Here is an 11,969-nt window from a genome sequence, read left to right as displayed (position 1 = left end):
GCAAGATGGACGGGCATCTGGAAACATCTTCAAAGAGCCCGACCTAAAAGTTGTCGCAGATGTCTGTTTGCCTAGCAACAGTGGGACGTAAAACGGGGGAGGGTAGTGATATCGCGTGAGACAAGCTGTCTCTGTGGAGCCGACGGGAAGAGGGAACGTAGCGTGCTGAGCTGGAGGAATGCCGCCGTTCTATAGTGAACATGGGGAGTGTCTTAAATAAATAAACAAAGGCGACGTGAGAAACAGATGGCACACTGCAGTAAATTAAAACAAGTGCGAGTTGCGGACGAAAACTGCACTTAGGCGCTGCTGCTTTGGAACTACACAGAAGTAACTGGTGGATCAACAGCCAACAGAAAGTACGAACACAACACAATGCCTCAGGTAAACCAATCACAAGCGGAAAAACAAATTAGACTAAGTTTCAGCCAACATACAGATTACTTTAGTCTCGCTGAGACAGCGCATGCAGCGCATGCGCTGCCAAACATGAGAGCTATAAACAGAGACCTCATTCACTTTTGGTAAAATAACAAGTATCTCTGTCTTTACATGCTAACATGCACATAGTCATTTCACAAAAGTGAAAATGAAAATTTAGCAAGCAGTGAGAGAGGTGATGATTTTGGGATCCTCCATAACCTAGGGAGAGACCAAGCAGATGCCTTGAAAACAAAGAGCACATCTTGCTGAACGATTCGGTGGTGGTCCATCCTCCTAGGACCACCCCAAGCACAGTTATAGTCAAAAATACAATACCAACCAAAAGCCCTGCAAAGCATTATGGGACGAGATTAGCAGTGGGGAGTGAATATTAATAGCATCCAATATCAAAATATTTCTACAAAGAGAAGTTCAACTAGTCGTTACTAGGTGTCCCTCACAAGTTCAATGCAAAAGCATTGTAATTAATACATCAAGCTGCAGTTTCACTAGTCATTACTCGGTGTCCCTCACAAGTCAATTGCAAAAGTATTGAAACCCTTTCATGAAGCTGCAGTTTCACTAGACGTTACTAGGTGTCCCTCGTGAGCCAAATGCAAACGCATTTGACTTGAGGGACATCTAGCAACGACTAGTTAAATTGCAGCTCTTTGTAGAATTTGTAGTATTAGCTCTCATCTCAGCCTGAAAGCTGCTGCCCCTAGAGGAATGTTTTGATAATGGATACTATAATATTCACTGCCCACTGCTAACCTCGTCCCATAATGCTTTACAGGGCCTTTGGTTGGGATTGTATTGTTGCCCATATACCTTATCCCTATATACCTTAAGCTCCTATGCCAAATCAGAATATGAATGGTCAAGTGCAGGGATACAGTGCAAATATGGATTTTTACACGGATGAATCAGCTAATTCAAATGTACAAGTGGATTCACAATATTGGTTGCAGTCCCAAGAGAGTGTTACAGATACATCTCAATGACGGTGCCTGAGCGGGGAGGAGGAGTGCGTGCTTGGCGCATCCCTAGAGGTAGATCAGTGTGGTCCTTTTGTGGATGGTGAAATAGAACATAATGTGATTACATTCCTTGTAGACACTGGTGCTACCCGTTCCACTGTGAGAACTGTGGATATACCTAACCTACCCCTCTCAGGAGATAGTTTCCAAGTTGTAGGTGTTTCAAATCAATTGATTAAAAATCCAATGACTAAACCAATGAAAGTGCAGATTGGATATTTCCGAGATTTGCATTTTTTGTGGTGGGTGATTCTAGTCCAGTTAACCTACTTAGTAGAGACGTGGTGTGTAAAATGAATTGCACCATCTATTGTACACCAGATGGAATAGCATTTTATACAAAAGATGAAGATGTAGTGTTAAGAAATGGCAAGGCAAGGGACAGAAGTGAATGATTTGTATCATTTATTTAAAGAAAGGGATTTGCCTGTTGAATTGAGAGATGCTGGGATGGCTGATGTGTGGGATTTAACCACCAGATAACGCATCCCTCACAGTATACAAAAGCTTACAACCATTTTCACAATTGTAGCAATTGTCATAACAGCATACCTGGTTCCACCATGACTCATCCCATGAAGGGCACCAATATCAAGCTTATGGTCAATCCTACATGCAACACATCAAATGTGATCTATTTGGTCAAATGCCCATGTGGTTTGGGTTACGTTGGAAACACTGCAAGAAAAATCAGAACACGCATTTTAGAACATAAAAGTAACATACAGACAAAAAAATTGAAATCAGCAGCGGCTGCACACTTTCTTGACAAAAAATATAACATCTCGCAGTTACAATTTTTGGTCTTGGAAGTATTGGACACAAGAGAAGGTGTTGACAACAATACCAGATTATTACAGAGAGAGAACCATTGGATCAATTTCCTGAACACGATGCAACCCAATGGATTGAATGATCGGATGGAATTTTGTGTGTTATTTATGAACTGTAACTGTTTTTGCCTACATGTGCTTTTAACATTTTTGTTTTCCAGGTCTCATAATTTTCATGTGTATTGGACATTTCATGTTTCTACTTCAACTTTATTGTATGCCCGAGTGTCATTGCACATTCTCGTATTCGTCTTTTTTAATTTTTACTTTATTCATTTTTTACTAGTCGCGCGACACTCACTGGAATAATCTGTTCTCCACGTTTTGTTTGGTTTACACAGCGTTTTTTCACCAGCTATCAGCCTCCACTTCAAGATAGCACCCGTCGTAGTTAGCCCGTTCACTCGTTTGACACATGACCTCCTCGCGTATATCACTTCTGTTCGCTTCCCGTAAACAGTCCTTTAGCCGACTGCACGTTGTCTTCTAAACCCTATCTACACGCGATTCAACAGAATGGTTTGCAACCGCTGTAAGCCGCACGTCTTTGCACCAGTATAAGTGCTCATTAGCGTATGTTATTTCGTTTTTAATGTGTTCCAGGTCCTTCGCTCTAGTTATATTTGTTTACGTGCATGCTGTGATACACTTGCTATAGCCTCTCATCCAGACTCACTTGTTTCATTAGTGGGCCTTCATTATGCCTTACAATCTGTCCGTCACCCCTTGCATGAAGCTTTTCGCCCTTGGATAAATGCACACCCGTTAACGCTTTATATCCTTTTCCCCGCACGGTCGTTCCCTTTCACGAGAACACAAAATTATCCGATTCGTCACTAACACTTTAGCATGGTTTTTTACTGACGCTGCTACACTGTTCGGCCACCTTACACATGCGGGTATAAGGTCTTTTTAATACCAGCATGACACCAATTGACACCCATACAGGATGTGTCCAGTTTATAAGCGCTGTCTTTTTGGTTTTACCTACAGATGTGCCCCCTGACAAAGGGCACCACGTTGCCCGAAATGCATCGGGATTGATGTGTTATGATGTTTAAATTGGAATGGATTTATTTACCCACAACAAGAATCATGGAAGGTTTTTAGACTCCAGGTATTGATGTGAATGAACATCAACATATAACCAATTTCATCAGCGAGATTACTTTTTTAAATTTGTTTAAAAAATTTTTTTTTAAAGTCCTCATACGCCAACAAAGGTATTTTCGGTATTGATTATACTGAGAACCCTTATGGAAGCTCTTTTTGCAGACACCCAATATGAATCTTACGGTACCACCATGTCTATAATCAGCTCAGTCTTAAACTTTACCAGACCCTTGGACTGATCTTAGGGTGTTTCATTCCGCAAAAAGGCATAATCATTGGACAAAGCTGATTTAAAGTCCATCGAGCCAGTTAATGCAAGGAGTCCAAAAATGCTTCCTTCTCTTCCATACCACTTTATCTAAGCTAAGAGTGTGCCTGATTGCCCTAACCCAGTCTAAATATATTGGTGCCTTAGTACTCAGCCACAATTTCCATATTTCTCTCCGTGCTAAAATAATTAAGTATAAAAATAACTTATTACTATCTTGAGATACTATCTCATAATTGGAGGGAATTCCAAACAATATTTGTTGTGTATTAACCTGTATTTCATACCCAAAGAGGGCTTTCATACCTTCTTGTACTTCAGACCAAAATTGTGATAGTTCGGGGCAAGTCATAAACATATGGAGATCATCCGCTTTTTCCAAAAAGCACTTTGGACAGCAAGGAATAGGCCCCTTTGAAATCTTAGCATTCCTGGCCGGAGACCAGTATACCCTATGGAGAGAAAACAAGTGGTTCCGCTTTAAATTGGCAGGTGAGACCGTAAGATGCAAATCAAAGGATACTTGCCATAAGGTCTGCAGGTCGGCATCCGGAACTTGGTCTCTCCATATGTGTTCTGGAAGGCTGAACTCTCCATCCTCTCCTTCAAGTATTGTCCAGTATAGAGTTGATGTTTTGAGCAGAGTTGTTTTCTTCATTAGTAGTTCATCCAGGCTAGATTTAGCACCTTTGCCTTCTGTGACAGCCTGATCCCAACTTTTTATTTGTAGATACTTAAATTTGGATAGATTTTTGTCTGTAAGAGTAGAAATGTCTTCCCAGCTCAAGAGATTGCCTTCAGGCATTAGCTGGCCCCATAATCTGATGTTTGCGCTCTGGAGAGCTAAGGATAATATATCTTTAGTCCATTCTGGGGCGCCCGGGGAGTCCCAAATTGGTGCTAAATTGGCATAATATTGGATGTTGAGCTTTTTCCTTACTCTGGCCCATACATATGCCATGTCTCTAAGAAACTTAGACGCACTTTCTTAAAAAATCGCATATCTCCGAACTTAAAGATAAAGGCATGAGACCCTCCCTGAGTCTCAGAAAGCAAATTTTGAAACATAATGTCTGTTTCTGTACCCCCTAAAGTATTAAATAAACTAATTCCGGCTTTCAATAATAGGGTCCAGGCATACACTCTCAGATCAGGTGCGCACAGCCCACCTTTGCCTTTTTTCCTTCGTAGTTTTTTCCAAGAAATTCTTATACCTTTTGAGGCCCAGATAAACGAGTTCCATTTAGCTTGTATTTTAGTTAATTTAGCTTCTTTAAAAGCAAGTGGAATGTTCTGAAATATATATTATTTTGGGTAACAACATCATTTTTACTATATTGATCCTACCAATTAAAGTCAGAGGCAGGAGTGACCAGTTTTTTAGGGAATCTGCCATTACTTTATCGATCTTTTCGAGATTTTTTTCCGCAAGTTGGTTTATGTCCTGTGTAATTTGGATTCCCAGATATCTGATTTGGTTTTTCAGAATTGGAATGTGGTTAGTCTGAGGAATATTCCAACACATACACTCTGATTTAGCTTGATTAATCAGGTATCCAGAGACTTGACCAAATTGCTCTGCCGCTTTGTAAATAAGTGGAATTGATTTGATAGGGTCAATGGTATATAACATCAGATCGTCCGCATAAAGTGTGACTTTCTTCACCCAGTTCTTATATTTAAAGGGTAGAATATCTTGATCTTGTCTGATCTTTTCTGCGAAGGATTCCATGTATAAATCGAATAGTAAAGGTGATAGTGGACACCCTTGTCTTGTCCCCCTTTGGATTTTTATGGGAGAAGACAGGCTACAATTTATCAATAATCTGGCCGTCGGAGCTTGGTAAAATGCTGCTATTGTGCCACAAAAGTTTTTCCCCAAATTGACCTTTGCTAATACTTTAGTAAGGAATTCCCAGTTGACACGGTCAAAAGCCTTTGCGGCGTCCAGGGTAATAACCGCTAGTGGGATTTTGTATTGAGAAGCTACATCTATCGCTCCCACCAATGCTTGTGTGAGCTCTTGTATAGAACAACCCTTTATAAAGCCCTTCTGGTTCTACATGTAGAAGTTTGGCTGCTGATCCGTTTAGTCTTTTTGCTAGTATATAGTATATAGATTACTTTTGTTTCTAACTTTCACCCACCAGGTGGGGCGGTCAGCTGGGTACAGGGGGACATCTCCTAATCAGGGGATGCAACTTTGTTATTTGATACAGTTCACACTTTGAGGATTGGAAAGTGAGTCCCCAGTAGCACGCTTTATTGGTACAATTTCTGGAACACTTCGGTAGTACGTTTTTTAACAGTCTTGTTGTGAGATGTGGGAAAGATATCTGATTAATGAAAGGAGATGAGCCTATTCAAATTTCAGTTAAACAAGGTGCAGAAGTTCCAAAAATGGTCCCTTACAAAATGAGTCCTGAGAGGATAGCAGGAGTCATGCCTGTCATTTAAATGATGAGGAACCAGGTATTCTAAAAGAGATATTAGGTAGTCCTTGTAAATCACCTATAATGGGAATTAAAAAACCAAGAGGAAACATAGAATTGTCCAAGATTTGAGAAAAATTAATCAGATAGTAGTAACCTGTTGTTCAATAGTGCCAAATCCAGCAGTAATTCTTTATCAAATCTCATGTGATGCGGAGTGGTTTTCAGTAATTGTTTTGTGTCAAGCGTTTTTCTCGATACATTTGCATCCGGATAGCCAATATTTATTTGCATTATGGTTTCGGAGACGTGTTTTGGCATGGTGCTGAGTTCCTTAAGGGTATACCGAGAGCCCCTCAATCTTCAATCAAATCCTGAAGAGGTGCTTAGAGTCACTGGGAATGCCTAATGACTCAGTCTTGGTGCAGTATATTGAGGATTTGCTTGTTGCATCAAAGACGAGAGAAGCTTGTGTGACAGATACTATTGTTCCACTGAATCATTTGGCAGTAGGTGGGCATAAGCAATTTTTTCCAGAAAAAAGTTCTTTATTTGGACACAAAATTGAAAAAGGAGTCAGGAAGGTGTCACAAGATTAAATAAATTCAATTTTGCAAATGAAGCTACCCAAGACACAGAAATAAATTTAAAGGTTTTTGGAAATGGTTGGATACCCAAGACAGTGGATCAATGGATTTTCATTGACAGCCAAGCCATTACAAAGATTGAGTCACAAAGATGTGTCATATCCGATTCAATTGAATGAGGAATGCATGAAGGTATTTGTTGAATTGCGAGACAGCCTTTGTCGAACACCAGTATTGGAAATGCTGATTTCATCAAGGACTTTGCATTGTTCCATTGTGAAAGAGACAGATGTGCACTTTTAGTTCTGACGCAAATGCATGGAACAGCACGTCGTACTGTGGCATACTCTCTGTAACATTAGAATCCATAGCCGCAGCTTTGCCAGTTTGTTTGAAAGTAGTTGCTGCTACTTGTGTGAGTTTGGGACTGAGTGAAGCGAATTGTGATGGGACATAAGTTGAAAGTGTATGTACCATATTCTGTTGAGAATTTTTTGACACGTGCTCGAACACAGGATCTTACAAGCAGTCAGTTGACAAAATATGACTAAGTGATGCTAGGAGCTGAGAATGTGACCCTGAAGAGATGCAATCATTTTAATCCAGCTACCTTGTTACCTAATCCAAACTGTGAAGTAGTGGTGGAAGAAGCAGATCATGATTGTTTGGATGTGACTGAGTTGTGTACAAAACCAAGACCTGATATCAAAGATACACCATTGCCTGAATCAGATTGTGTGATGTTTGTGGATGGATCTTGTTTGTGAGATGAAATGGGTACCTAGCGAGCTTCCTATGCAATCCGTACAATGGCTATTGTCATCGAAGCTTCATGCTTGAGGGGAGTAAAATCTACACAAATATCAGAACTAGTAGCATTAACAAGGGTGTGTCACTTTGGAAGGAGCATGAGAATAACCATATTTACTGATAATCAATATGGTTTTGGGGTGGTAAAAGACTTTGGGCAATTGTGGTCTCAACGTGTTTTTTTGACCTCATCAGGCTCACCAATTCGAAATGGAGAATATGTAGGAGATCTTTTGGTGGCACTGCAATTGCCTAAAGAAATTGGAGTTGTGAAATGTTCAGCACACAAATCTGGCAGTGATTAGATCATAGTTAGAAATAGATATGCTGATGAAGTTGCACGCTATTGTGCACAAAATTCAGTTTCAATCAATAAAGAGGTAGAGAAATCTGCAAGCGGATGTTCTCATCTGTTGAGACTTTGGAAGAAATTAGGCAAATACAGGAAGAGGCAAGTGTTGAAGAAAAAGAAAATTAGATCAAGGCATGTTGTTCACGTAGGGCAGAAGATGAAGTGTAGATCTACACTGATGGAAGACCAATAACGACAGACAGTTTGTTGTCCCTTATGTATAGAATTTATCATGGTCCTACACACATAAGTAGAGATGCTATGATTAGATTGTTCAAAGAAACGTGGTTCAATCCCAAATTCAGTCATTGCAGAAAGTCTTTGCCAGAGGTGTGTTACTTCACAGCAAAATGCAGGGAGGAAAACAGTTGTTAGTTGGGGACAGATTGGAAAAGCAGCTGGTCCATTTACACAAAGGCAGGCTGATTTCATAGAACTAACACCATTTAATGGACTAAAATATGTTCTGGGGATTGTTTGTTTTCTCGTTGGGTGGAAGCTTACCCAACAAGATGCAATGATAGCCTAACTGTTGATAAATTGCTTCTTGGAGAGATTATCCCAAGATTTGGATTTACAGTCTCTTTAGAATCTGATAGAGGGACACATTTTAATAATGAAGTAATTCAGATGATTTGTGTGGCATTACAAATTGAACAAACATTACACTGTGCCTATCGGTTCAGTTCAGTAAATCTTTATTTCAATGATTAAAAACCATCATAAAAATACATATGTACAGTTAAAAAATTAATTAAATAGCATATCTGAACTTTATCTAAAACCAAAGGTGCACAGTTGTAAAACACAGTATAATATACATTCATTCCTTAACATTAAACTCTTGTAATTCTTAATCTTACTGCCACTTTAAAATAATTCCTAATAGAACATAATGTTCGCATTTCGTTTGCTCTTTGTAAGAAGAGTAAGGCAGTTTTGGCCTCTTTCAAAATAGCCACCAGAAATTTATGTCGAGGCATCTGATAAAAAGGACACAAAAGTACAAAATGAAGGGTGTCCTGCGGAGACCTATTGTCGCAGCCGCAGGCACCCTTCTGCTCAATTGTTAAAGGAAAACCAGATGGATAAGACAATATATTTGGTAACATATTGAGCCTAAAACGACACATTAAAAACTTGTCCTGCGAGTTGTACATCAAAAATAGGTAGGGTTCCATACCCTCACTATTACTCACAAGACATTGAGCAGTTATTGATCTCTTAGACAATTCAGAACCTGTTCGGCGAAATGCAAACTTTTCTAGCAACAATTTTTTGATCTGTGATTTACAAGAGGTAGAAATTATGTTCGGATTGGTAAAAAGATCCTTCCGGTCAATATCCTCTAGCATAACCTTGACATAATTTAGCCACGGGATTTGCAGCCCCTTGTCCCTTTGTAAGCAATCTGTTACAATTACTCTACTTAATTCTGCCTCAGGGTTTTCCCAAATTCTAAGCCATGCTATAAAGGGGTTCAGCTTTACCTGATCTATGATGTAAGGGCTTCCCAACTCGAAATGCGCAATTGCCGCTGGGGTACACTGTGCCTATCAACCTGAAGCATCAGGTGTAGTTGAGCAGGGTAATGGCACAATTAAGTCAAAACTTCAAAGGTGTGTGCGTCCACTACACTGAAATAGCCAGATGCATTGCCATTAATCCTGATGAATCCAAGAAGTATCCCTGATAGAAGAACTGGATTGTCACCGCATGAAATTGTCATGGGCAGAGCAATGAAGCAGCCAATAATTCCAGCGAATCAACAGATGAATGTAACTGATGATTTAGTGCTTGATTATTGCAAAGGATTGGCTGATGTTGTGCGTTCTGTGTTTCATCAGGTTGGGGAAGTTGCAACCACATCACAGCAAGAACAAGCTCATGGCTTGAGCCTTGGAGAGAGGTTTCTTGTCAAGAAGCATGTGAGAAAATCGTGTTTGGAACCTCGTTGGCATGGGCCATATCAAGTGGTATTGGTAATGACAACAGCAGTGAAATGAGGAGTCTTGCCAAATTGGATTCATGTTAGTCACACACGAAGAGTCCCAGGTCCACTTAAAAGTAAATAATAGGTTGAAAGTGATCAAGAAAAAAGAAAAGAAACTGATCAAAGAGAACCTGAACAGACTTAGAGTCAAGTAAAGTGAGCACCAACTACTGGGTCTCGTGAGACTGTCAATGGCGATAAAGTAAAGAAATCCATTCCAGAATGAAACATAAGAGAAGAGAAAAAGGAATCAACTAAAAGGAGTTTTGAAACAAGTCTTGAATCAAATGAGACTGAACGTTTTCAAAAGAAAAGAAGATATATGGCCAAAAGGAGTCAAAAGACTGAGATACACCTTGAATAAAAGTGTTCCAAACACAATAAATGAAATATCAAGAAAATCTGAGCAAAGTGATTTTGAAGAAGCTACAGCTTGAAGAACAAAAACAGTAAGAGTTACAAACAAGAAATATACATCATCTGAATGGACGTATTTGGTTGCTGAAACAGTTGTTCCAACAGCCAATAGTGGAAAAGAAGTTGTTGAGTCAAGACACAGAAATTGCTATGAGCTACCCTAAATGGACTGACTTAAAATTGGGGTGCAGAAGATTGAGAACTGTTCTGAAAAATCCAGAAAAGGAGACTGGAATTGAGACTGGAACTGTGCTAAAAGACTGAAAGAAGAATTAAATAATAAAAAAGAGGGGATTTGGATTCGAAGGTCAAAACTTAAAAGTGTTTGGACTCACATACTTTATCAAGTTTTAGGTTGTTTTTATTTTTGCTTTTTGGGGTGGGGGGTTATATAATTTTAGATTATTGATTTTTAAAATGGTTAGGATTCAGAAGACTGGTAATCAGAATCAGGGATGAACCAGGCCTAATTGTAATAATGTTTGCTTTATATGTGTTTTTCTAATGATGTTTGTTTGGTTAATATTAATAGATGTTGTGCCTTACTTGTTGAATCATACTAAAAATAATACTAATAATGATTTTGTGGATATAAAGATGAATGTGGGAAAAAATCTTAAAGAAGACCCACAGGTTGGCATTAAGAGATTAACTGGGAATGATTTACACCAAGATAATTCTATTAATGTTTTTTCAGTTATTGTTTTTACTAAATTGTTGTATGAATATGTTAATACTATGGATGCAAGAGATTGTTATGTGTGCTTCCAATTACCGTCTTCAGTGTCAGAAGGGGTGACTTATCACCACCTTCCTTTAACACATGGAATTTTGTGTAATGTACTAACAAGTTTGGTCTATGAAAAAGGCTAACTGCAATATTATTATTAAAATTTGATTTAGTTTTTTCTGAAGTTCCTTTTAGAAAGAATATTGAATGTAGTAAGTAGTTCAAAGAAGTAGTGCTGAGTGTTTTGGAGAGTTTTTTCATACTACCCAAACAATAGATACTGTATATGCCCATCAGAATAACTTAAAAGTTGCTGAGAAAAAGAGTCACATACCTCCTTGAGCACAGAGGGAGGGGGATTACAAGAAAGGTAAGACATATGCTACAATGACTCTGGACCGGCATCGTAGGTGAAAGCTTTGCTTACTAAGACAAAAGACTGATTATAATATGTATTTCATTGGTTCTAGTGAATGTGACCATACCTTCCTAATAACAGGGGGTTGGGGATTAACAGGTGGTGCGGATCCTGCTTTCCCTGGAATGTATCATGTGTGTGGTAAGAATGCCTGTTATAGGTTGCCAGCACATTGGTATGGGTGTTGTTATATGGGGATTATCTTTCTGAAAATCGACCACATGGATAAGAATCATGCAACCAATTAAAAGGTAAGAGTGGACTAATATGGAGTAAAAAGGGAATTAGTGCTGCAGGGATTGTGGGTGATATTGGTTTACAGCATTAAACCCAAAGTTTGAATTTTGTGTTCCGCAGTACTAAACTATAGGGCTTGCTTTGAGGCATCACTGTCTCAATACCCTCTATATGTAGTCCAGCTCCATATGTACTGCTAATGGCAATCGGGGCTCTGCCCATTTCTCTGAAAATGAAGCACTCTAGAATGCTCAAATTTCTAGTACTTCTCCTGTTTCTAGCACTGGCGGTGTTAGGTGGGAACTGGTGTGATGTG

Source organism: Lissotriton vulgaris, chromosome 1_1 (genome assembly GCF_964263255.1).
Source record: "Lissotriton vulgaris chromosome 1_1, aLisVul1.2, whole genome shotgun sequence".
NCBI classification, from domain to species: domain Eukaryota; kingdom Metazoa; phylum Chordata; class Amphibia; order Caudata; family Salamandridae; genus Lissotriton; species Lissotriton vulgaris.
The sequence above is the reverse complement of the archived record's forward strand: the minus strand, read 5'-3'. Positions refer to the sequence as shown.